The sequence below is a fragment of the Hibiscus syriacus genome, unplaced genomic scaffold, assembly GCF_006381635.1.
Source record: "Hibiscus syriacus cultivar Baekdansim isolate YM2019G1 unplaced genomic scaffold, ASM638163v2 tig00111356_pilon, whole genome shotgun sequence".
In the NCBI taxonomy this organism is placed as follows: Eukaryota; Viridiplantae; Streptophyta; class Magnoliopsida; order Malvales; family Malvaceae; genus Hibiscus; species Hibiscus syriacus.
In genome coordinates, this window is record NW_024063068.1 from 345,773 (window position 1) to 372,076 (window position 26,304).

General features: G+C 35.1%; 1 pseudogene; it reads right to left on the reverse strand.

Annotated features, from left to right (window-relative positions):
* Nucleotides 1-16,133: 16,133 nt before the first annotated feature.
* LOC120159267 lies at nt 16,134-19,194 on the reverse strand (annotated as a pseudogene).
* Nucleotides 19,195-26,304: the final 7,110 nt, after the last annotated feature.

Sequence of the window (26,304 nt, forward strand, 5' to 3'; positions counted from 1 at the left end):
TAAGGCGCGAATCATCATCCGCACCTTTATGGGGTATCTAACACGTGACAGTAAGTTATCCTCGCCTTTCATTATTGGTTCCGCATATCTCGGCCTTTAAACTCTCCCTTTGCCTATAAATAACACCCCTTCAACCCTAAACATCTCCACATCAATTCCTTCTATATTTTCTTCACCAATTCCTTCGATTTTTTTTGTAAGGTAATTTTTTTAAATATATTATATTTATTTTATATATGATTATTTGAAAAAAAATTATTGTACTAATTATTTTCTATTATTTTTGTGGTTGTAAAATTGGAAAGTGAGATCATACATCGAGACATTTTTGCTGATATAGTAACATTATAAAATTATATTATTTAAATCATTGTGAAAAATTATAAAAATTTATTAGGTAATATTTTAATTCATATACTATTTATTTAATTAGGTGTATTCAACTATTTTTTTTTTTTGTAGATATAAGACTCTCAATCTTTCAAACTATTAGAATTACGTGTATTTTAGCTATTATTTACTATGATGGAGAAATTCGGGAAGATAAAATAGGCGTCGTGTTCACATCAAATCATTCTATCAAAATATCCTTCAAGAGAAACATAACTCTTGAGGAGTTGATAACAAAGATTTCAAGGAATGTTCATGTTGGAAGTACTAGAAGACTATCCTCGCTTCAGTACAAATTTCCAGCATCGGTGTTTCCGTTAACTTATATAGCGTTCGAACCATCGAATGATGACGATGTTGCAATGATGGTTGATTATCAAAATCATTATTCAGACGCCGATACAGAGAAGTATGCGAAATTTATTGAAGTGTGTTGTTCGTGGTATGTCATTATGCTCCCATTATGGGCTGGCTCAACAAGCTGATCAAGTTGACAGCCCAACTACAGTAATGTGTAATGATTTTAATGCAATAATGGGAAATTCGCATCATGGTGCCATCACATCAAGTTCAATGGGAAGACATGCATCAGCAACTTCTTACGATCTTTACCGAGGTGGCTCCACAAACTATCCGTATGGCAACATCGCATCCAATTCAAGGGGAAGGCATTCATCTGCCAATTTCTTTGACACGATGCCTTCAAGCTCTGGGGGGAGGCATTCAACTGTGAGTTTCTTCGACCACAATATCGAGATGCCTTCAAGTTTAAGTGGAAGGCATGCAACCACTAGCTTGTTCAACCTAAATGTCAACAGCGTGGAGGAACCCTCATCTCCACCAGAAGAACCTCTTTGTGAGTCAGGTGCATATGGTGCTGAGACTGGACTAGTCGTTCACCCAAAATTATCGTAGTTCAACATATACTCTGATGATGATGATGTAGATGAAGTTCCCACAAATACGGTACACACTGAACCTCCAGCACACATGTATGAAGCTGACTAAGGTGCAATGTATGGGCCAGAATTTATGGATATGCCTAATGTCGATGACTATGGATTTTGTTAAGTCTACTAATATTAAAAGTTATAAAATGATTCTCTGACTATATAGTGTTGCTTTGTTGAGTGCTTCGACTATTCAAATTTACAAAATGGTCACTCGACTATTCATATATTCCAAACTAGTCCTTTTTCATTAAAAATTTGATGATAGTCTGAGTTGGATGTTAACATGTTGATTGAGATATGATAACATTTGAAATTTTTGGATAGATTTTATCATATCATAGTCAACATGTTAACATCTAACTCAAACTACTATAAAGTTTTTAACAAAAAAAAATGACTTTAAAACATTCAGGTGACTATTTTATAACTTTTAATAGTCGAGGAACTCAACAAATGACGTCATATAGTCAAAGGATCATTTCATATTTTTTAATAATTGAAGGATTCAACAAAATAATATTTTATAATCGGGATCATATGTCTAACCAGATTTGAATTAAAAAGGTTTAAGTATATAAAAGGTGCCCAACATATGCCTCTTTTCCAGTTTAGTGTTTAATGTTTATTTTATTTTAGTTTGGTGCCTAACGATACAAATGTTACCCATTTTGGTGTCAGGTCCGTCAACGGCGTTAATTTCCCCCGTTAAGTGACACGTGTCACAACCTGATAATTTTAAAAAATTTATTTAAATTAAAAAATTAAAATTATATATATATATATTAAAAAAAGAAAATACAAATTTTGAAATAAATCCAAAACTTTGAAAACCTTCATTTCAACCCCTAAACCCATGTCAGCTGCTGCATTTTTGCCATCGACAAGGCTCTACCTGACCTCCCCTCCCTTTAGCGACCAAAACCCCCATGAAATTGTGTCTGATCGATTACAAATCAACGTTTTATACCCCGCGAACACTAGGATGAAAATTGTGATCCTAGGCAACTTCGACGGTCGATCGAACGTCGATCGATCACGATTTCAAGGGGTTCTGGTCGTCGGGGGAGGGGAGGTCTGATGGAGCTTTGTCGATAGCAAAAGGTGACGACCGACATGGCTTTAGGGGTTGAAATGAAGGTTTTCAAAGTTTTGGATTTATTTCAAAATTTGTGTTTTCTTTTTAAATAAATATATATAATTTTAAATTTTAAATAAAATTTTTAAAATTACCAAGTTGTGACACGTGTCACTTAACGGGAGAAATTAACTTCGTTGACGGCCCAGGCACCAAAATGAGTAACGTTTGTCACAAAATTGAAACGAAATAAATGTTAAGCACTAAACTAAAAAAAATGCATAAGTTAGACACCTTTTGTATACTTAAGCCAATTAAGAAACGATGTTTTGATTTTCTTTTTTTATTTCTAAATCCTTATCTTTACACTTCATTCTCTTTTTTTTTTTACTTTTTTCACAACAAAAAACACGGAGCATCAAATTTTTGAATAAAATATTTAATATAAAATACATTTGAACCAAACCTCTTTTAGGTCAATTAACTTATGCATAGGTATTCATATAATTTTATAAATAATCAAAGCGTATTATTGAATGGGTTTACTAATTTTAAGCTAAATTAAAGAATTACAGGAAAAAAATCCTAATGGACGCTACTATTCTTTCGGAAAAGACATGTCCGCCTCCAGCAACCCTATTCCACTGTCCTATGATGAAGGTCGGTCCTGCAAAAAGCCTCGTCGAACTGATGATGACCAATCAGATGATGCAGCCGCTCCGATGGAAGCAAAATCTTCGTAGCATGAGCACCCCGACCATGTGCCTTCAACCCCGCTTGCATCATGCAATAGCCCAGGTAACCGTAATCCCAATCCCCCAGTTGTTTCTACGACAACTCCTTCCCTAACTGCACCTGCAGGAGTCCCGAATCTCTCTTACAAGGATACTTCAATGGGGGACAATCCCTCTGACCCGAATACAACCAAATCCATCATCGATGATGAAGAGATTGAATTGTTTGATGGTGATGTATCCCGAAGCGTAATGGATGGCGTGATGTCAATTGAATTTTCTCAACGTATTCAAGACTTGGCTGTGCAGAGTTTCAATCAAATTGTGGTCGTCAAACTCCCTGGGAGGAGAATCGGCTACACTACTTTACGCAACAAAATTTATGAACTATGGAAGCCGTCTCAACCAGTCCTAGTCATGGACATAGAGAGCGACTACTTCCTGATTACCTTTCGAACCCATTCTGATTATTTTACGACACTTGCGAATGGACCGTGGATGATTTTTGGTCATTAACTGATCGTCGAGCCCTGGTCTGAAGACTTCTTGCCATCGCAATCACACTCGAAAAATATTGTCACTTAGGTTCGACTTCCTGGCCTCCCGCCTACCCTTTACAAGCGTAGCCTCATCACCAAAACTGGTGAATGTATTGGTCTTGTCCTAAAGATGGATTATCAGACTAAATGTGGTCGACGCGGTCGATTTCCTAGAATAGTCATCACTCTGGATCTCGAAAAGCCATTGGTGTCGAAGATTCTAATCAATGATCGGCTCCAAGTCGTTAAATACGAACCTTGCCTACAATTTGTTTTGAATGTGGAAAATATGGTCACGTCAAGGACATTTTCCCATCAATCGTTTCACCCACTGCCGCTCCTCCTTCAAAATCTCCTGTTAATAACGTCCCGATCTCAAAAAACTCAGATTTTGGGTGCTGGTGGAGAAACGACAGCGCCGTAAAAGCATCTGACCACCCGAACTTGGCTCTACTTCCAAGCAGACTCTACCCTCTGGGTCTCATTTCAACCTTATTTACGAAGCCCTTGAAGATGACCATCATGGCTAAGATTCTCTGACCACCAAGACAAGCCCCCAAGAACCAAAGAATATCACTGCTCCCATTCCGAAAGTTGGTAACTCTGGTAAAGGAAAAACTCTGATCCCCCCTAAGGCTCCTAATGCGAAAGCAGCTGTTCGGGTCTGAAGACCAGTCTCTATAAACATGCCACCTCCAGTTCCAAAAACTATCGCGCTTGTGCCTCATTGCACGTCAACCACTGCTCAACCTAATACTGATAAAAATATGACAAAAGTTGCTGCCCCTACTATGAACCCCTCAAAGCACAAAGTGGTTGTTCTTCAAGAGAACAGCGATCCCAAGATAGAGATCAATGTCGGCTCATGCTCAAATGTGCGACATCCTTCGTTCCCACAAAAGCCTCCTGACAAACCTCCAAAGGCTTCTTCTTGCAATGAGACCGAGGCCCTCTCAAAGCAAATGACACATACCTCTGGTGTGGCTTTTAAAATTGCTTCAGAAACTAAACGAGGAATGAAGAGCACATAATGATGGACTGATCCCTAAGACTTCTCTCTTTTCATAACTTTTTAATGATTAAGTTTCTTGTATGGAATGTACAGGGATGTGGCGATCCCAAATTCCTGACAATAGCCAAACAATTTCTCCGTGATAATAAGCCTGACGTGGTTGGTTTTGTGGAGCCAAGAATTAGCGGCTCTAAAGCAGATTCAGGCATTGCTTCGTTAGGGTTTCCTAATTCTCATAGGATTGAAGCTTTGGGATTATCAAGTGGTATATGGATTTATTGGCATAACACGATTCGCATCAAATTTCTTTTGAACTATTTTCAGTTTATACATTTTCAGATTCATCGTATCGGGAGCAATCAATCATCCCTGGCTACGCTTATTTATGCTAGTCCATACAATTTATGATCTTATATATATATATATTAGATATGGAAATTTATTGCCTATTACTTGCACCATTGTTGCTTGGGTGATGGATAGCTTATGCAGAGTTTACTTGTTTCTTGACAGGCTAAACGTGATGCAGCAAAGCCAAACAAGAGAAAGAAATTGAGAAAATCTTTGGTTCAACTGGTTCCCACTGCTCCACCATCTTCAGACCGAGATAATAGAGCAGCACCCCTAAATACAAAAAATGCTGATCCTCCCAAACAACTAGATGGGTGCCCGGCAACCGAGTCAGAAATAGGTTCAAAGTTACCAAGAGCAATGAGACCGGTAGCTTCATCGACAAGAAACAAATTGCTTCCAGTGAGAAGTATTGTTCCATTATAGGGAGTTACTTTATTAACTTTCTTAACAATTAAAAATTATAAAATAGTATTCCGACTATAGAGTGTTGTTTTGTTTGAGTCCCTCGACTATTAAAAGTTACAAAATGATCACCCGATTATTTATTATGTTTCAAACTCGTCCTTTTCCATTAAAAAGTAGACGATATTCTGAGCTGAATGTTAACATGTTGACTGTGATGTAATAAAATCTGATCCTAAAATCTCAAACGACTATCATATCTCAGTCATTAGGTTAACGTCTAGTTTAAATAGCTGCATATTTTTAACATAAATGAAGGAGCTTGAAATATAATAAATAGTCAGATGATAATTTTGTATAGAACATCTGGAAATTGTTCAAATATGTATTTTTTTCCCGGTTTCGTAATCGAATTTTGTTCACTTGTTGCTATTTTTTCACATTCCGTAATCAATTATACTACAGCTGCAACGTCATCGAAGACTAGACTGGTGACATTATTGTTTGTCAAGTTGATGATGAGTTGATCATACGAATCTGATAGACTTTGAAGTAAAAGTTCAGCACGTTCTTGTTCTCCTATTTTACAGCTTAAGGATGTAAGCTGAGAAAATAAAGTGTTCAACGTATTTAAGTGCTCTGACACTGAAGTAGATTCTGGCATACGGAGAGTGTACAATTTTCTCTTAAGAAAAATTTTATTGTGCAGCGATGTGGCCTCGTACAGTTTGGTGAGATGATCCCATATCTCCTTAGTTGTCTTCTTTTCCTCGATGCTTGACAATACTTCATTTGCTAATGCTAGATGAAAGTTTGCCATAGCATTCTCGTCCATTTCGATCCATTTGTTGTCATCTATGAAATCCATCGGCCTTTCACTGATAGCTGCTAGACAACCGTCTTTCCTCAGGATGGCCTTCATCTTCAATTTCCACAATGAGAAATTTCTCCCATTGAATTTTTCAATATCAAATTTCGTTGCCATAGCTTCTTTTACGGATAGCTCCCACTATTTCACTATCGTGAATAGTTCTCTGGAACCTTCAAAGAATGGGTAATAACTTCTTACTTTCTTATGTTGGAGGATCCACCTTTTAGTGGCAACCACAAAGACAATAAGCAGATATTACACACTCTAATCTGGCTCGAATACCAATTGTTGCGGAAGACGGCTATCGGATAGAGCAAAATCGCAACTGATAATTTGAGAAAATAAAAATAAAGATAAAAGAGACACAAAATTTACGTGGAAAACCCCTAAAAATTTAGGATAAAAACCACGGGCAACGGTAGAAGAATTTCACTATGAGAAAATAGGAATTACAACCTCTCTCGATCTACCAAGGAGAAAATAATGATAATTCTCTTTTGATAAAAAGGAGAAAACAACTCTCAAGAAACTCTCTAAATTCTCTAGTATTGGAAGAAAGCTAGAATGCTTTGGGATGGTTTTGAAGCTAAATGAGCTATGATATTTATAGTTGAAACCTAAGGACTAATTTGTAAATACCCTAAAGTTTAGGGATTAAATTTAGTAATTATCCCTTTTTTTTCAACAATTTGGTTACCTAATTTTGACTACATTAGCCGCCCAAAACCATTTTTCAAGCCGCCCCATTATTATTTGTTTACTTTCAACAAGATGTTCCATCTTCAAGTGCAGCCCATTATAATGATATTATTTTAGGTTTAAATATCATGCCGTCTTCCGCAGTAAACAAAGCATTTTCAGAACTCGATTGCTTGACCTAGCGATCACAATGTATTCATCCATCAGCTTAAAGTTGAGGGCTTGAGCCACAGCAGTGTGTTGGGTGTGTGATGAGTCTTAAATCATAAATAAGAAAAACAAAAGTGTTGACTGCTAGAGTGAACAACAACCGTAGGTGGTTGTAGGTGATGCCGATAGAGAGTTATCGTGGCATTAGTATTGGTTGGATATCCTTGGAAGTGATGGCTTAGATTAATTTTATCATTAAATGAGATCACGTGGTTGCTGAGATTGTACACAGGATGTGTTTGCGGAGTTGTTGTTGATCGGCACGTGTTCACTTATGGTTGTTCGCGGGGTCATAGTTGATCGACACATGATCATGGGTGGTTGCTCGCTGGGTTGTAGTTGATCGACACATGATCATGGGTGGTTGCTCGCTGGGTTGTAGTTGATCGACACATGATCTTTGGTGGTTGCTCACCTGAAACACTCCGCATATCTGAAGGTTCGCACAACAGATATTTCCACCAACACATGATCGGTCGCGGAATGGGTTTCGTATATCTAAAGGTTCGTGTAGCGAGGGTTCACAAGGTAACGGTTCACGAGTAATAACAAAAAGCACTTTCAAAAAGGGACCAATTTTATTTCGATCTATAATCTCATTGTTATTTAAATCCACCATTACTTTTAATGTTATTGTCGGCCCAGTAAAGTCATATTTATTTTATAACATAAGTGGCGAAAGATAAATAATACAAAAAATAAAAGATACAATCTTTTGTGTGTCTTCCGATTATCAAGATTATCGTCAAACATATGGAATTGAAGTTGCATTTAAGGTGGAATACAAAATTTTATATTAAGAGATAAATTTATAAAAAAATAGAATTTTATTAAAAAATATTTGAATTATATGAAAAATTAAAATTTTTAAGAATCAACTGTCCCTTCTATCCACCATGGTTGTGTTATGATAGAGTTCAAATCTTCATCATCCACTTTAGCATAAAGTACACAAATGATACCTAAACTATATGACATTATTTTGTTGAGTCTCACGATTATTGAAAATTACAAAATAGTCCTCTAACTATAAGACATTATTTTGTTGAGTTCGTTGAGAATTAAAAGTTATAAAATGGTCACTCAACTATTCATATATTCTAAACTCGTTCTTTCTCGTTAAAAAAATGGCGATCGTCTGAGTTGAATGTTAACACAATCATTGGGACATGATAAAATTTTATCCAAGAACTGTTTGAACTGTATTTTGTGGATCTAGTCTCTGTTTACATTACGTTGTCTAGCTAGTTCTTAAAAGTAACAACAATGTTAGTACACATCATTAAAATATCCAAGTTTGTATATTAACATCCAGCTCATACATCCATTTTTAACGTAAAATTACGATTTTAGAACATATGAATAGCTAGGTGACCATTTTATAACGTTTAATAGTCGGTGACTCTACAAAATAGAACCCTATAGTGGACGGATCATTTTATAATTTTCAATAGTTAGAGAACTCAACAAAACAATGTCATGTAGTCTAGCAACCATTTGTGTACTTTATCCTTCACTTTTATCAGCACCATGTCTATTTCAATCACCTTCTCTTCTCACCTTCCTTGTGTCCATTTGAAATTGCCTTTCTACATCGTCTCATAATCTTCAAACATTCATCGTCCAATATCCACCGTTTAATTAAATTCAAAAACTAAATTTATCATTATACTAAATAATTAGTAAACACCTTAAATAAAACTGCATCTGCAACTGAACTTCCAATAACATATCGCCTCCAACATAATTCAAGCTCCGGCTATCTCGTAGGTCATGTCAATGGCGAATCTAGAAAAATATTATTGGTTGGATCAATATAAATATAATAAAAATAATAATCTAATATAACTCACATATATAATCTTTCAATTTAAAATTTCAATAACTAAAACTAGTATTGTCATAACGTTTCCCCCAGGACCCGTTAGACTTAAAAAATTTGGTTTTCGGGGAAGGTGATAAAATGTAATTTAAGGCTCGGGAGTCGATTACGTGTGGGGAAGGGTGAGCACCCCTACAACGCCCAAATTTTGGTACCTAAACGATTATATGTTGTTCAAATATTGGGAATTACAAACTCGAAAATATATTATATTACGATCCAATTATTCATTCGAATTTATTTAAAAAGTGTGAACAATCTTCGGGAAAGCACTTCCTTTGTATTTAGGAGACTTTCCCATAGATTCCCCTTACAAAAACGTTATTTCGCAATTATTGCAAAGATAAAATACCATAAAATAAAACAAAATAAAAGCAAAAAATAATCGGAATAAATAAACGAAGAACGAATAAAAATATCAAATATAAAAAAACATTTGTGTGGAAAATCCTCTAAAAGACATCTTCCCTTTAGTTGGGAGAAGTCTTCGTAGATTTCCTTCACAATTAAATTTATTATGTTTCTAATATTAAAACAATGATGATTGGAAACATGCGAAATAAAAATATTTACAATAAATAGAGATAAGCATATTTAATTACATATGATACAAATGAATACATAACATACAAATATATACATACGGATTGAAATAAATACAAACGAATATTGCAACCCAAAATATAATGGTCAAAAAAAATGTTTAAAATTACAAGGACCAAAATGAGAAGAATAGCAACTTAAAGGACCAAAATAGCAAAAACTAAAACTTAAAGGACTAAAATGACACATACAGAATTTTAAAGGGCTAAAATAGTAAAAACAAAAATTTAAGGGTCTAAAATGGTATTAACAGAAACTAAAAGAGCTAAACATTAATTACAAAAATAAACCAGAGCCCAAATCAAAAATATTAAATAATACAGACATCAGAAATGTAAATAATCCATTAATAACGTTTACAGAATAAAATAAAATAAACAGAAAATATGAAGGACTAAACAATAATTAATCTTAAATGCCAAACAGTGACTAAAATAAAACATTTACAAATTTTGTTTCCAAATTCCAGCATCCACAAAAATCCACAACACACTAAATAAATGACTAAAATGAAATAATTATAAATATTGTGTCCAAAATCAAATATTAACAGAAATAACAAAATAAATAAGAACATGATTAAAATAAAAGCATTGAAACATTAAAGCTCGAAATAAAATAAATATAACTTCATTTAATGGCTTCATAATAAAGTTACAAAAACCCAAGGACCTAAAATGATAATATCCCCTAACAGCTAGAAAATACGGAACCCTTTGGCCTAAACGGCGACGTTTCATTGTTGATTTATAAGCCCGATCAAAGGCTTATTTTTTCCCATATCCTCATTTGTTTCTTTCTCAATAGAACCAGAAAGCTGAGGGAGTTTGAGAATTCTCTCAATTCCCTCATTGGAGAAGAAAGAGGCCCTCATCGTCGGTGGTAGCCACGGTGGCTCACGGCGGAGCCTACGGTGGCCAGAGAGAGATAAAGCCACCAAAAACTTCCTCTCCACCCCTACTCGAAACTCCAACATATTTCGGCTAAAATACACCCTAACCCCCTAGATCTAGAGTATACGTTTCGAGAAAAAAAGAGATCGGTGACCCTTTGGCTTTTCTCCGAAGATTGTGGTGTTCGGTAAGTTTCCTTATACCTTTTTCTCTCTGTTATGTTTCTCGATTTTTTTTATCTCTATGTTCTTTGCTTTTTCGTTGTTTTCCCTCTTCCCCACCCCCGAGGCTCTCTCTTTTTCCCCCCGATTTCCTTTTCACCCCGAATATCTCTATCTCCGTTCTGCCTTTTTCTTTTATTGCATATGATGGTTTGTTGTTGTTTGATGGACTTGTGATAAATAGACCAAGGAGATCTCCAAGGGAAGATAAACTTGGATTTGTTTTCCATATTTTATCTGGGTTTTGTGACTGCTTGATTGATTTGGCGCAGAAATTGGTCAATGCACCGGGTGGGAAACAATCGACGATGGCTCGGTGGCTTGGTGGTCAGCTCACACGCCGGCTTGGGAAACTGAAACGTTGAAGAAGGCGGCGACGGCTGTAGCTTCTGAGATACCCTATAATTGGGTCGGTTCGGGTCTTGGGGCTCCACCAGGTTATAATTGTTGGATGGATCAGTTTGGCCTCTGGATTGGGTCAGTGATTTGGGCTTTGGGTTGTAATTGTTGGGCTTGTAATTTAGCCTACAAAAATGTAAATATTTATGTTAATAAAATAATAATAATAATAATAATAATAATAATATATTTTTATACCCGGACAAAAACGGGTGTTTACAGCTGCCCCTCTTTATAAATTCTTGTGTTAACAAGAATAGGGCAAAGATGAAAAAGATAACTAGTTTTTGTCCGGTTCTCTTTTTTTTTGGTTTAAAATTTGATATGTTTGTTGTTGGGGACGACATTGCTCATACGCGATGAAGAGGTCTAGTCGTCTAAAGGTGACACGACTCCTACGTGATTAGGAGATATGGTCAGTGGATGACACGGCTCATACGTGATGAAGAGTTCTGGCCATCTTTAGGAAGGATGATAACACGGTTCCTACGCGATGAAGACAGTTGGTTATCTAGGGGTGACACGGCTCCTACATGATAAGGAGGTCTGGTCGATGGATGACACGGTTCGTATGTGATGAGGACGACAGGCCATCTTTAAGAATGATAACATGATTCCTACGTGATGAGGATGGCTGGTTTTCTGAGGTGACACGACTCCTACGTGATGAGGAGGTCTGATCGGGGGATGACACGGTTCCTACATGATGAGGATGGCAGACCATCTTAGGAATTATGGTTTCAAGAGAAATCGACTCAAAGATTTGTTTCAAAAGAAACAGACTCAAAGATTTGTTTCAAGAAAAACAAACTCAAAGATGATGTGTTTCAAAAGCAACTGTCTTAAAAGAGACAAAACTCGTTTCAAGGGAAACGACTCAAATATGATGTTTAAAGGGAAATTGTCTCAAGCGAGACAAAATTTGTTTTTAAGGGAAACGTTTTCAAAGATCGGTGTTTCATGGGAAACTGTCTCAAATGAGACAAAATTTGTTTCAAGGGAAACGTTCTCAAAGATGTTTGTTTTGTTTCAAGGGAAACAGACTCAAAGATGGAAAATTTTGATTCCAAATAAACAGACTCAAAGATTTTTCTCAGAAGAAACTGTCTCAAGAGAGACAAATTTTTTTTCCAAAGAAACAGACTCAAAGATGGGTTACGTCTTAAGTGAGACGAAATTTGTTTCAAAGGAAACAATCTCAAAGGTTGGTTTTTTATTAAAAACTATCTCAAGAGAGACAAAATTTGTTTTTTAAAGAAATAGACTCAAAGATGATTTTGTTTTAAGAGAAATTGTCTCAAGAGAGATAAAATTCGTTTCAAGGGAAATGACTCAAAGATGGCTTTGTTTCAAGTAAAACAGACTCAAATATTGTGTTTCCCGAGAAACTGCCTCAAGGGAGACAAAATTTGTTTCAATAGAAACGATCTCAAAGGTGGGTGTTTCAAGAGAAACAGACTCAAAGACTATAAATTTTATTTTCAGTGAAACAATTTCAGAATTTGTGTTCTTTAAAGGGAAATTGTCTCAAGCGAGACGAATTGGCTTTGAAAATCTCAAGTGATTAACTTTGTTTCAAGTAAAACAACTTTTAAATTTGTATTCCGAGAGAAAATGTCTCAAGTGAGACAAAATTTTGTTTCAACAGACTCAAAGTTTTTTTAAGTGAAACAAACTCAAAGATTTCTCAAGAAAATTGTCTCAAGAGAGACAAAACTTTTGTTGTTAGAAATTGTCTCAAGTGAGACGACACTTTGTTTTTTTAGAGAAAGTTGTCTCAAACGAACAAAGTTTGTTTTTAAGAAAATTGTCTCTAGCGGGACGACATTTTTTAAGAAGATAATCTCAAGAGCTTATAGTCTATCCATCAATTCATGCATGTTGAGGACTTCAAAAGATCTGATTGTTGACTTCAGGAAGTCAAATCTGTGGATGGCATTGTTCTTTCAGGTTGAAGACATATGGTTATTTCCGATCTTTTATTTCCTGAAAATTGAAATGATGCATTTATGACTATCTATCTTAGATGTTTATGGGTGTCATGATGAAGTTTGTATTTTATTAAATTTGTCCTCAAGAGAGGGAAACTCAAAGTGTTTATTGCACATGATGATGAATGCAAAGATGTAAATTTCATGTGTCATGTATGTATGTGTATGTATGTATGATTTCTCGATCTGGAAGGACAATGGTTGCGAGAGCATTCTTCACTCTACCATTGATTCAGTTTGTCTACATTTCAACTAAGGTGTACTCTTGCAAACCTCGACCTGAGACAATTTGTTTTCCTTGCCCCAAAATTTAGTTTCCCTTGCCCCAACTTCTATCTTGAGCTTCGGAGAGATATTTGTTGAATTCCAAGATACTTCCAGAGAACTTATCTTGTTTAAAAATGTTTTTCTTCCCTTGAATTTTCAAAACTTTGAAAAAATATCAAAAGGAATTTTGAAAAAAATTGTCCCTTCTAAGTTTCACAATTGAAACAAATCATAAAACAGGAGTTCGTTGAATATCAAAAGAATCAACTGTTCTTTTAATCTTTGATAGTTACAAATCCTTGACAAATATCAAGATCGACGGGTTGGTTTTGAGGTAGACTACCTAAATTCTAATGTTTATCTCATCGATTCGGTCATCGTGAAGGTCATGGCATGTCCCTCTTTCTTGGTTTGGCATTTTGATCGGAGGCGGACAAAATGTCACAACTAGCATAGTCAACTGCTAGACTCTTTAGAACAATTTTGTTTCAGTTCTCTGAAATCTTTCATTTGTTCAAGCCTCGTAGACTCCTTTAGTCAAGGTAGTGTAGAAATATCGGTCTAAAAATGAGATTTCTGAGTTCTCGTGTGAAGTTGACTATAACAAGTGTTCCTCAACTCCCTTAGTCCATATTCACCGAAACTCCTTATTTAGTAAATTTGGCTTTCCATTGTTGGCTAGCTGAATTCAGCTTTATTGTACATATATCTTATAAATGCCTTTGTTTGGCTAACTGAATGATTCATGTCGTCACAAAGTCTTCGACTTGACAACCATAGTGGAGCAAACTGAATTGCCAAGTGCCTGATCAATGTAATGTAATTTATTCCTAAATTCAGGCTTTCGAGTTTCCTCTATAACAAATTGCTTTAGCGGAATAGCTCAGCTTTATTGTATATATATATATATATATATATATATATATATATATTATGGTATATGGATTCCATTTCTTAAGCTCGATGAGGAAAACCTGTTATAGCCCCAGTGTTTGTTAAAGGTCAAAAAATCTCATCGTTAGAGTTCAATTCCCAAGCAACTGACCTAAACTAGATTCACCTACTTGACCATTCCATCTGAGAAGATCATGATCATCATTGAACGTCATCAACAAAAGTAGAAACCAATTAGCTTTTGCAAACTCATGTGCTAGTTGCCCCATTTTGTTTGCTCCTAACACCTACATGAATGCCAAAACTTTCGATGGACTCTTCATGTGAAGAGAAAACTAGCTCGGTCCCTGCAAGAGAAGTGTATATATTTTGGTGTATCATCTGGATTAAGATCAAGGGGTCATTGTTTTGGAGGGTTCAATCTTGTCATTTGTCAAAGATTTACAACCTCAATTATTAAAAAAATTTAATTAAAATGATATTCAAAGAATTTCAAGATTGAAATTTGCTCATTGTTCATTTCCTAAGAAAAAGCATTTTGTTGAAAATGTTCGAACGTCGAGTGATTTACAAACATTTAAACATATTCTAAACAAAAATGTAAATATTTATGTTAATAATAAAATAAGATATTAATTTTTATAATAATAATAATAATATATTATGTCAGTGATTTGGGCTTCGGGGCTCCATCGGGTTGTAATTGTTGGATGGATCAGTTTGGGCTCTGGATTGTGTAAGTGATTTGGGCTTCGGGTTGTAATTGTTGGGCTTGTAATTTAGCCTACAAAAATGTAAATATTTATGTTAATAATAAAATAATAATAATAATAATATATTTTTTAGACCCGGACAAAAACGGGTGTCTACGAGTATAATTACATATTCCAAAAAAAATCGTTAAAATTTATGCAATATATATATATATATATATATATATAATCTGAAATAAAATATTTTCATTAATTAAGATGAACTCTCTTTTTTATAGAACTAAACTCGTCTATGATCGAAGTAAAAAATACTGAATAATTTTAATTGAATAAAATAAGATATTAACTTTTATTATAATCTTGTAGGCAATGTTAAAAAATGCTAAACAAACAGCTAATAACACCACAAGTTCATAAGTAATTAAAGAACAAAATAAAAATAAAGCATAAAAATTTTAAAAAAAAAAAAGTAATAAGAAACCTACTAAAGAACATAAAAAACTCAAAATCTCAACTAAGACATTTGATTACCTTATAGCTTTAAAAAAAACCTCTTTGAATTTGAAAAGAACAAAATGAAAATAAATAAATAAATAAATAAGAAAGAGAACGTAATATTATATAAGTTATAAGAAGACAACTCTTAATTTAAGATTTTAAAGAAGTAATATTATTGTTAAATTGAAATTAAATAGGACTTTAATTAATTTAATTTTAATTAAGTAGAATTATAATTATAATTAAATATATTAGAATTATAATTAAAAATTAAAATTAAATGTAATTAGAATTATAGAATTGTAATTAGCATTAAATATAATTAAAATTATAGAATTATATGTGTCTTGATCTCTAGGCATGGGTGGCCATGACCTAGGTAGGCCCAGGCCTGCCTCCACCCCAGCCCAGCAACAACATAAGGAAGGTCAAACACCAAACAATGGCCTTGTTCACTATGCCAATCTATACTGAAAAGCACATTATTATTTGTCTAAACCAATAAATATATGAACAGCACATTAGTATTTGTCTAAACCAATAAATATATGAACAGCACATAAGTGATCGTAAATAAGCTACAAAAATATACTGTATTAAATCCTATAGCATATGATCTGGAAGAGGTGTATTTTGCATCCCCTTCTGGTTCGCCGGAGCGTTCATCACCTGATTCATCGGGGTTCTCCAGTTATTAATTTGACAGCGTATTCGTGCCTTAGTTACTTGAAGGCCTCGAAATACCTGTGTCAACACTCAACTGCACTGCTTGGCATGAAAATCTTTGGATGATAACAGACCATTGACGAGATGTTTGAGTCTCTCGGCGCCCGGACCTGGCCTGAGCTCCGTGGTATTTGTTTGGACTAGAGTTATGTTCGAATTTCCTTCTTTATTGAACCATCCACCAGGGACAAATCCGTCCGCGTTGCACCCCAAAAGCTCAGAATCGATCTTGTCGAGAACTGGCTCGTTCTTACCAAATTTCCTCGCGAAGGGAGCGTTGCTGCCGACCATCTGTTGGTAGTCATTTAAAGAAAGGAAATGCGGGTGTTGTTTTGGCGGGTTGTCCCAAGATATGAAATGGAGGTCGTGATTTACGGTGGTGTTCCGGAACTCCTTGGCGTTGCAGATAACAGTATGGAAGTAGCCTTCAGGGGAAGAAAGAAAGTTTGCATAGTACATGAGGACCATCCTAGGGAGGTTGTCCCAACCCCACAAACAATACTCGATGAAAGGACGAGAGAGCATCATCCAAGCAGAACCTGATGAATTCGAGCAGAATCAGATGCATGAAAGTGTATCTTAAGACCAGTTTCCAAGTTTCAACTTGACAAAACTTATCGATCAATCAAGAACAGTGCCATAGCTGATGAAGAAATAGAATGAGGATGTCGAGTGCGGCGGATACGCAGTAGGACCCTTTTCTTCATTTTAAAGGTTCCCTTACTGGAAATAACCTATTCTAAACATTCGAAGCGGGAAGCAACTTTCTACTTAGCTGAAAAGGCTGGGAAATTCCTACATAAATGAAATGTTCAATTTGGGAATTCATGAAACCTCTTCCATCTGGCTGAAACTTCCCCAGTAATTGTTTTAAGTTATGCTTAAAGAATTATAGCAAGAATGATTTTGTTGAAAAAGAGGATGCTAAAACTACCTCGTGACTTAATATATATTGAGTTCATCACATTCAACCACCTTTAAAAAGTGTTTAGCCAAAAGAAGCAGGGCAAGGCAAGCTTCCTATAAAACAAGATGTGATTTACACGAAACTATAGATTATAAACTCGGGTGTGTGATGAATCATAATAGCACATAAACCAGGGTGAAGATATTACAGAGAGATAGACCTTTGACACCAGGCATCAGCATTTCTTGCATGAAAATGACCGAATAATGTGCAAACATTATTTTCAAGAAAATATAAACAGACAAAAAAATGCATTTCCCTACCAAATAGTAATAACTATTTTTATATTCACCACACAAAGAAGCAGAAAGATGAAAATTTTCTCACCTGTAAACAGCCTGTATGCAGTTGGTACACTCCTTTTCTCCGAAACCCAAAATACATCTGATTTTTTCCGGCTATAAAGTCCCGGATCGATTATAACAGGCTTCGCTCTTTGATTCCTGAAATCAAACAAAATGACATCCCTTAAGCAGATATGCACACTTGCAATGAACACTGGCAATACAAAGCTACCTTCAAATCATCTCCTAAATCCACAAAGATATATAAATATCAAAACAGATGGTAATATAAACGTAAGGGATGAACCACCCACTCCTTCCATCCAATGTCGCTGGTATGTTCGATGAAATTAACATCTCTCGGTATAGCTGATAATGTATGAAGCAGATCTGTCACACAAAAATGATAAACATACAAATTAAAACACATATATGTTCAGAATTTTTCTTAATCTATTGATTACACATCCTACATAGGCATCTGTTCGAAATTGAATCCACTCAATCGGTTATAACTAATTATAAGTAAATACTAAGGAAGTATCTCCTATAAATGATTATTTCTAACTGGAGTGACAGGCTTAACTAATGTAGTCAACAAAATGCATACACTACATAGAATATTAATCAAAACCAGCAGGAGATGAGATATCCAACATTAAGTAGGTCGAATCAAATATTCCCAGATTTTGAATTGAAAAATAAAACCAAACAAATCAAACCCAGAAAAAAATCTAATATATATATATATAAACAAAAAAGAGATACCATCTTGAGTAACCAAGGGTAATCAGAAGCACTCAAGTTAATAAACCAATCCCAGTGACCGCCATCCTTGAACAAAATGGCTGCAGCATGAAGGGTATTAGTAACCATGGTAGGCCCTCTATAAGTCACGAGATTCGCTCTAGTGACCATCCTAACATTCCCAACTTTCCCAAAAACAGGTTCACTTTCCACAAACTCGGCCACCTCCAATCTCTCCTCGACCGGAGCTTCCAAATCTAAATGCACGGCGTACTGGTTCCTGGGATGGTACAGAGCCTTCAACGTCCTCATCAAGCTGACCCCATCGCCGGCCGAGCCGGAGATGAGGTAAGCCAGTTTGGGAACCGGGTTGGAAGAAGTTGGAGTAACATGGAGCTTGGTTTCCACGAACAGAGGAAGTGAGGGCTTGGGTCGGCGCGTGTGGGCGTAGCTTAAAAGAGAGGAAGTGGGAGAGGTTGAGTTTAGGGAGATGATGAGTAGAGTTGAGAGGATGAGGGAGAATGTTAGAGGAGGAACCAGCTTTTCTTCTTATGGAGCTGGAGCTTTGTTCCGGTGGTGGTGGAATCCATTGTTTTGGGGTTGAAGAAAACAACCAAATCAAAAGGGCATGAGGTTTTGGTGTTTGTGAGTGAATCTCTTCTCTTCCTCTCCTCTGAAAATGAAAATTAAAGCTTCTTTTTTACTATATAATTGTGACTGAAAGGAAAATTAAAGGACCTCGGAAAAGTTATGGGAGGAGAGCAAAGGGAATTCTCGTTGTGTGAAATGCACGCGCCTTCCATTAAGAGAAAAAGCAGCTTTTTCCTAGACTTTTCATTACGCTCAACTAAGTTCAGGAAGAGCTGCTTGGATTTAAGACCAATACAAAAATTCATTTTCTTTCTTGGAGTTTTATAATGATAATATCATTTTCAATTCGAAATGTTGCTTTCTAGGGTGCTTCACTTCCATTGATGGGAGATTTTAGGCATACAGTTTGCGTTATTATATTAAAACTTCTATTAATTTTTTTTAAAATGATCCTTTTAGTAATTTTGTTAGAAAAATAATCCTAAAGTGTACATATAGGATTAACTCGCGTCTCACGAAACGTATGTCAGGTCCTCGCTTTCTACACGGCGCGAGCAACGTCTTACTTGGACGAACTTTTCAAGGGACGCAATTTAATATTGATATTTAATATCTCGTGTTTTGCGTAAAGTGAGATTCTCGAGAAATTGAGCCGTCACAAGAAAAATTTATTGCGAGTAGTATTTAGGTACCTCGTGTTTTCCAAGAAGATATGTATGTGTTGATTTTTGAATTAAATTTAATAATTTTAATTTTAAGATTATATTTAATCATTTTATTTCTATTAAATAGTATTTAATAAAATTACATAACATCTACGTTATATTTTGATTACATAATATTTAGAGTAATAAACATTTTTAAAAAGTAAATTGTTATATAAATAAACACTAGTAATATTGAACATGACAGTCACATACAACTTGACAAAACTAACTTGCTTCATAGTACATACATAGATTGTCATAATATTTGTACCAATGTTGGAGGGTTGAATTAAGCGCATAATTGGTATAATAATTGCATTCTTCGATTTGTTCTGGAAAGGCAACGTAGTGACAATGCCACTACTGTAAATGTAAAAACGAATTCATCTCCGGATGAAGAACAAATAAATTTATTTTCGTGAGATCAAGAGCTCTCATGATTCGAAGTCCTTCATTCCTCAATTCGCCCCCAGAACAAATTAGAATAAAGCCATAGACATATATGACGTTGATGTTACCTCTATCAGATGCTTGCTTCAATAAATGTAAATTGAAGTATGAATTTTTCCACTAAAAAAATAAAACATGCCTTCTTTATATAAAATTTCAGAATTATTAGAACGAAGGCATCTTTGGTGAATTATCTTCTCATGTTGATATCATGGCATGATGCTAAAATTTTTCATGGAAATATTCTGGAAAATGTAATTTTGATCAAAAACTTCATGAAAACTCTTGCAATTCAACTGCACGTTGACGAAATCGACGATGAAGTTAGAAGAAACATGAAGTAGAATTTTTGTTAAGACTTCTCTCGGGAATTCGACAATATTAAAAAAACATTTTTTGGTATTTTGCTTTGATACCGGTTTAGAAAACCTTCCAAAATGGGCCCTTATTTATAACAATTCTCACACCTGTCCCGAAGCAAGGATTCAATGGACATCACGTTTCCCAGGACGCGAGGTACTCTATGTTTTAAATCGAAAAAATCCAAGTGTTTAGAATGAACTTGAGTTCCACAAGACGCGAGATACATCTCGCTTTTTGAAAAACGCAAGGTCTTAATTGTAAAAATATAATGACATTATTAATGTTAAAAAAATCCATAAATCAAAAATTTTGTACCAAATATGGAGTTATTATTTTAAAAACCCCAAATTCAAAAAATGGGTTGATAAAATTTTTGTTAAGTAATCTAGGATGTTAAACGAAATATTTGTGAAAATGTTAGAGGTAACAAGTGTAGTTTTGCAACTTTTATTTCAATTGAAACTGATGTGAACACATATGAGAAATTGTAAACGATGTATGATTTATGTAAATAACTTAAACGGTGTGTACATTTTAATTTTAGTGCACATGAGGGAAAATAAGAAATAGATGTTGCCTTCTATACGAATACCGTCACACTAGAAAACGCATAGGAAAACTTCGTCTTCTTTTTTTGTGCAGTAGGTATTAAGAATAAAGGAAAACGCTAAAAAGTGTTTCTAGAATGGCGTTCATTTGGACGTAATTCATAGAAGAAGAAGTTTCTCGAAAAGCCCAAATAGAAATTTAGATGCCACCAAAAGAGGATGCCTTGTGTTTTGTTCTTAGTAATGTTGGTACAAAATGCAAAAGAAATACACAACACTGTTTCGATAAGTATGTAAAAGAAATCCAGATGCCACCAAAAGAGGATGCATTTTTAAAACTAGAAGTTTTTTCAAGACGGTTTCGCGGAGATGGTTTGGTTCGGTGGAACAAGTGGAATTTAAATAGGCAAATAGTTGGGAATATCAGCTGTTGGGAATCAGGAATATTTGAGCCACTAGCGTTACGCAAAACACAAGATCTATTTTTCACACATCAAAACACCATGCAAATCAGATGTTGCCGCGTCAAGTCAAGAATATTATCTGCAGACCGCCCAAGTCCCTTCCACATCTTGTCACAGTATGAGTTAACTTCTTACGAGTTAGTTTTTCGACAATGTTATCTTCACAGTACGAGATGTGGAAGGGACTTGGGTAGCCTGCAGATAATATTCTTAACTTGAATCGTTAAAATATTGACTACCGACGTCATTAGAACCACTAACCTACTCAATATACAACGTTGAGAATGATGGTGATGTGGACATGATGATTGATTGTCACATATAGTATTCATTAGAAGAGCCACTTGAGTTGTATGTAAATTTCTCATATGATAATGATGCTACCACTGTCCCAAATTTGAGACAGGTTGATTTTGACTTCAATCCTAATATACGTAGTCTGACAACTAATTTACGTAATGATATGAACTTATTGAGTTTTATTGTTTGGGGAAATAACGTTGGATTATCATCATCTTCAATGCCAAGGTGTTCTTGTATCACTAGCTTGGAATTTGACTTGAATCTAGTATATAGAACGTATAATCTGTACAGTAGTGTGTGGGTACTTAATCTTCTCAGCGGGAAATAGGTTGCAAGAAGATGAAACATTTAACCCATTCGAAGATTTGCCAACATCTTTGGGGAGACATTCTTGTTCTGGTGTTGTTAACTTTGATCTTCATAGTATGGTTCGTGAGTGGTCTCGTGATCGACATAAAGGTGTTATTCTATTGTTCCCGTAGTCAACAATGCTGGTTTGAGGGGGATAATTCTGACAAAGAACCATTAAGGGAGATCGACCCATATAATGATGAGGTGGACCCCTTCAATGAAAAACCAAAAGACCTTGACATGCTAGAGAGAGTGAATGATGATGACATTCCATATATTGTGCCTCTTGTTTCTTATTATCAGTCACCATCCCACTTCACAACAGTTGAGATGAAACCTTTAAACGCTCTGGAATTTTCGTAATTCCTACAGTTTGATCAATACAACGAACATGGTGATTGTGAGATCTATGTTGGAATGACATTCAGAACAAAAAAACTCATTATTGCTACAATTAAGAACTATAATATACATTGCTTGATTACGTCGACTGTAAAAAAAATAGACGAGGACAATTATATGGTTGAATGTGTCCACAAGTCCAAGGGATGTAATTGGAGGGTTCATATATCAATCTTGAAGAGGATGAACTACCTATGAAAGCTAATAAAACACAAAAAAAAACTCATACATACACCGCCAGTGGGCTCACTCATGATCATCCAAACTTATATGTTCACGTGCTTTGTGATTCCTTCATACTATTGGTCAAAGAAAATCCACGTATTACAGTTTCTAGTTGTATTGCTACAATCACAGTTCAGTACAGCTACATGGTTAACTACCATAAAGCATGGTTTGTTAGGTATCATGCTCAACAAAAAGTGTATGGCCATTGGGAAGAATCATACAAAGAGTTACGACCATAGTTGAAATTGATGATGAAATACATATCGGGTACGGTCGTCAAACTGAAAACCGTGCTGGCGTACGAAAACGATCATGTCGTACAAGATGCGTTCCAATTTCAGATGTTATTTAGACATTTCCACAGTGTGTTAATGCATTTCAGCACTGTAAGATGATGGTTTAGATCGACGACACTTGGTTGTACTGCAGATACACACAAATAATGTTGTTGGCAATGGCACAGGACGTCAATAGGAAAAAATTATCATCGCATTTGTAATAGTCGAAAAGGAAGATATAGACTCTTGAGAATTATTCTTTAAGTACTTACAAAGATATGTTCTATTATTTATTTTGTGAGAGTGTCCTGCTAAGATATATATATTTTTTAGTGATGCGCAGGGATCAAATATACAATAGAGCGTATGGGACCGTCTTGGAAGCCTCCCTATATTTATCATAGGTATTGTTTACGCCATATTGCCGCAAATTATTTGTTAAACTTTAGGAATGAAGATGAGTGTGTAATGGTGTTTGAATATGAATGTCTTTCAATTTATTTGGATTCATATATCTTATCAGTTATTATTTATAATTAACTGTTACGTTTTGAATGGGTATGCCACTCATTCCGCACTCGAGGTTAACGATCAATTTGAAGAATTGAGACACATGAATCAAGAAGGCTACAACTTTCTTGCTGAAATCTTGAGAGCAAAATTGTAATATCCTCAATATTGGGATAGTTACCTAATTAAAAAAATTTCAGAAATTAGTGATTAAAGTAGAATAATCGAATAATTTAAGGACTTATGTGAAAATATGATGGGATCAAATTGAAAAAGGAGGAATGGAAGGATAATATGGTCTTTTGCAAAGAAAATGTTTAATAGTGGTTTTTATAAATACACGTGGAAGAGGGGAAACAAAAATTAAGGTTATAGAGTTCTCTTCCTTTCTTCTCTTCTTCTTCACGTGTGAACCAAGCAAAGGTGAGATTTCTCTTAAACTGATTATGTGTTGAGATTTAAGTTGGGTTTTGATTTTTAGGTGATAAGTGAGATTAAGGAAAGCTTATTTTGCTTCAAAACAACAAAATGAAGAGTGTAGGAGGATTTAAAGATTTAGAGTTTTTGAATGAAATTTCGAAATAGAGTCCATAATTAGAATAAGAAGTTGAATTTGACTTGTCATCTACCTAATTAAAGGATATGAAGTGTCAGAATTAGATTTTGGACATGTTGGAATTGGGGTAAAATTCTTGAATTTTATGTGGAAGATTGGATTTTTAAGTTAAAGAAGTGATTATTGAGTAGTAATGAGTATAAGTATATGTATGCCAGTTATAAACCTTAAAGGAAGTGAAATAAGAAGAATAGTGTTGAAAAAGGGGTGAATTTCGTGCTAAAAATAACAATTCTGGGCTATGTGCATCGATGCACATTCAATGTGCATCTAGGATAAATCCCAGAAATTGTTCAAGGTGTATCGATGCACATGAAGTGCATCGATGCACTCTGATAAAACAAAAACATCGAATGCCATTAGTGCATCGATGCATAATGAGTGCATCGATGCACCCCATTAAATACAAACATCGAATATGATTCATGCACCGATGCATAAGTAGTGCATCGATGCACCCGTTAAGGAATGCATCGATACACTATAGAGTGCAACGATGCATACCCTCATTAAAGATAAATTTATCCTTTCTTTTAGTCTAAGAAGTGATATTTTAGCATGTATCAATTAATATACTGATATGTATTAATGTATTATTATGTAGATATAGAACGTAAGTCTGTTCCGGAACAATCAAAGGATTAGTATCGAGTCAAAACGAGCAAGGCTGAGGTGAGTGCATTTTATAGTTAAAATTTACAGAGACAAGACTTGTGATAAGTCTATTGTAATAGTGATTGCATGCATAATTCATTATATGTTCATATGACATTGGATGAATGAATATTATTGCTAGAGAATATAATCCAGGTATGTGAAATAATGGAAAATATTATATGTGTTTATATGAAAAGTGATGAAAGAGATATGAAATGAGAAATTTATTCATATTAAAGCCAATGTTATATGATACGAGAGCTATAGGTATAATTGGCATGCCAAGAGTCGAGGGTATAGTGGTCATTCGGGATGTATTTAGTGGTCATTCGGGACGTATTCAGTGGTCATTCGGGACGTATTCAGTGGTACTTCGGGACATAGTGGTCCATCGGGACAAATACTGAACGAATGTTCGATGCCCTATGAGGGAATTCATTGAGCTTTGGTGACAGCATTAGTGCACAACCTCAATGTACTCAAGTACCTCTGTTCTCAATAATGTACATGGGCAATCTAAAGATAAATTGAATGGAAAAACGTATAAGAAGTAAAGTTCATATGTGTATAATGTTTACATATGTTATATATATATATATATGTACATTGAAATATCATGATAAAAGGTAAGAGTGCATATTCACGAATTTATTCTTGCATGTTCATTTATTACCTCACTATGTCTGTGACTTAGCTTGTAAGTGATTTACACGTAGGTACCAAGAAGCAAGAAGATCAGAATTAAGAGTTGAGTGGACAACATACTCTACAGGAAGATCATATCAGAAGTAACTTATAAAGTAGGTATTTTGTTGTAATTAGTGTGTTGGCATGTAATTAACTTGTGAGTTATGAATGCTCTGATCGGTTTTGCGTAGTATGGTCAATTTATATAAATTAACAGTTTTTATTTTAATGAAAGTTTTAAATTTCCCTATTTTTCTTTAAGTGTCAAAGTTTGAAAAGTCAATGTGATACCTCAGACTCGTATTCGGGTCGGATACAGGTTGGGGTGTTACAAAAATGGCTTCGGTTATTTGATAAGGGTAGAAGATATGATCACATGCAAGGACGGACGTGTGATTTTATGTTAAGGGGCGAACTTAAACTTAAAGGGATAAACTAAAATTTCAGGGGGTAAACTAAAATTCTAGGGGATGAAACAGATTTTTAATAGGAAATGCATAGAAAAAATTTAAAATATATGGTAATTTTAAATTTTCAGGGAGGCGAATGCCCCCACCGAGCCCTTGATCCATCACTGGTCACATGAGAACGAACTTGGCTGAGACAATCAATTCATCATTGAAGGGAGTATGACATTTTCCTATCACCTCCATTGTCAAAGTGACATATTATCGGTTGGCAACCATTTTTGCAATTTTGTAAAGGCAAGCAGTTGAGTGGATTACAGGTGGTCACATAATCCACCCAGACCTTCATAGAAATTTGCAAACCTTTTTTCAACACTTAAACGTGATGAGTGCGACATGCGTCTCTCGCGAACAAAAT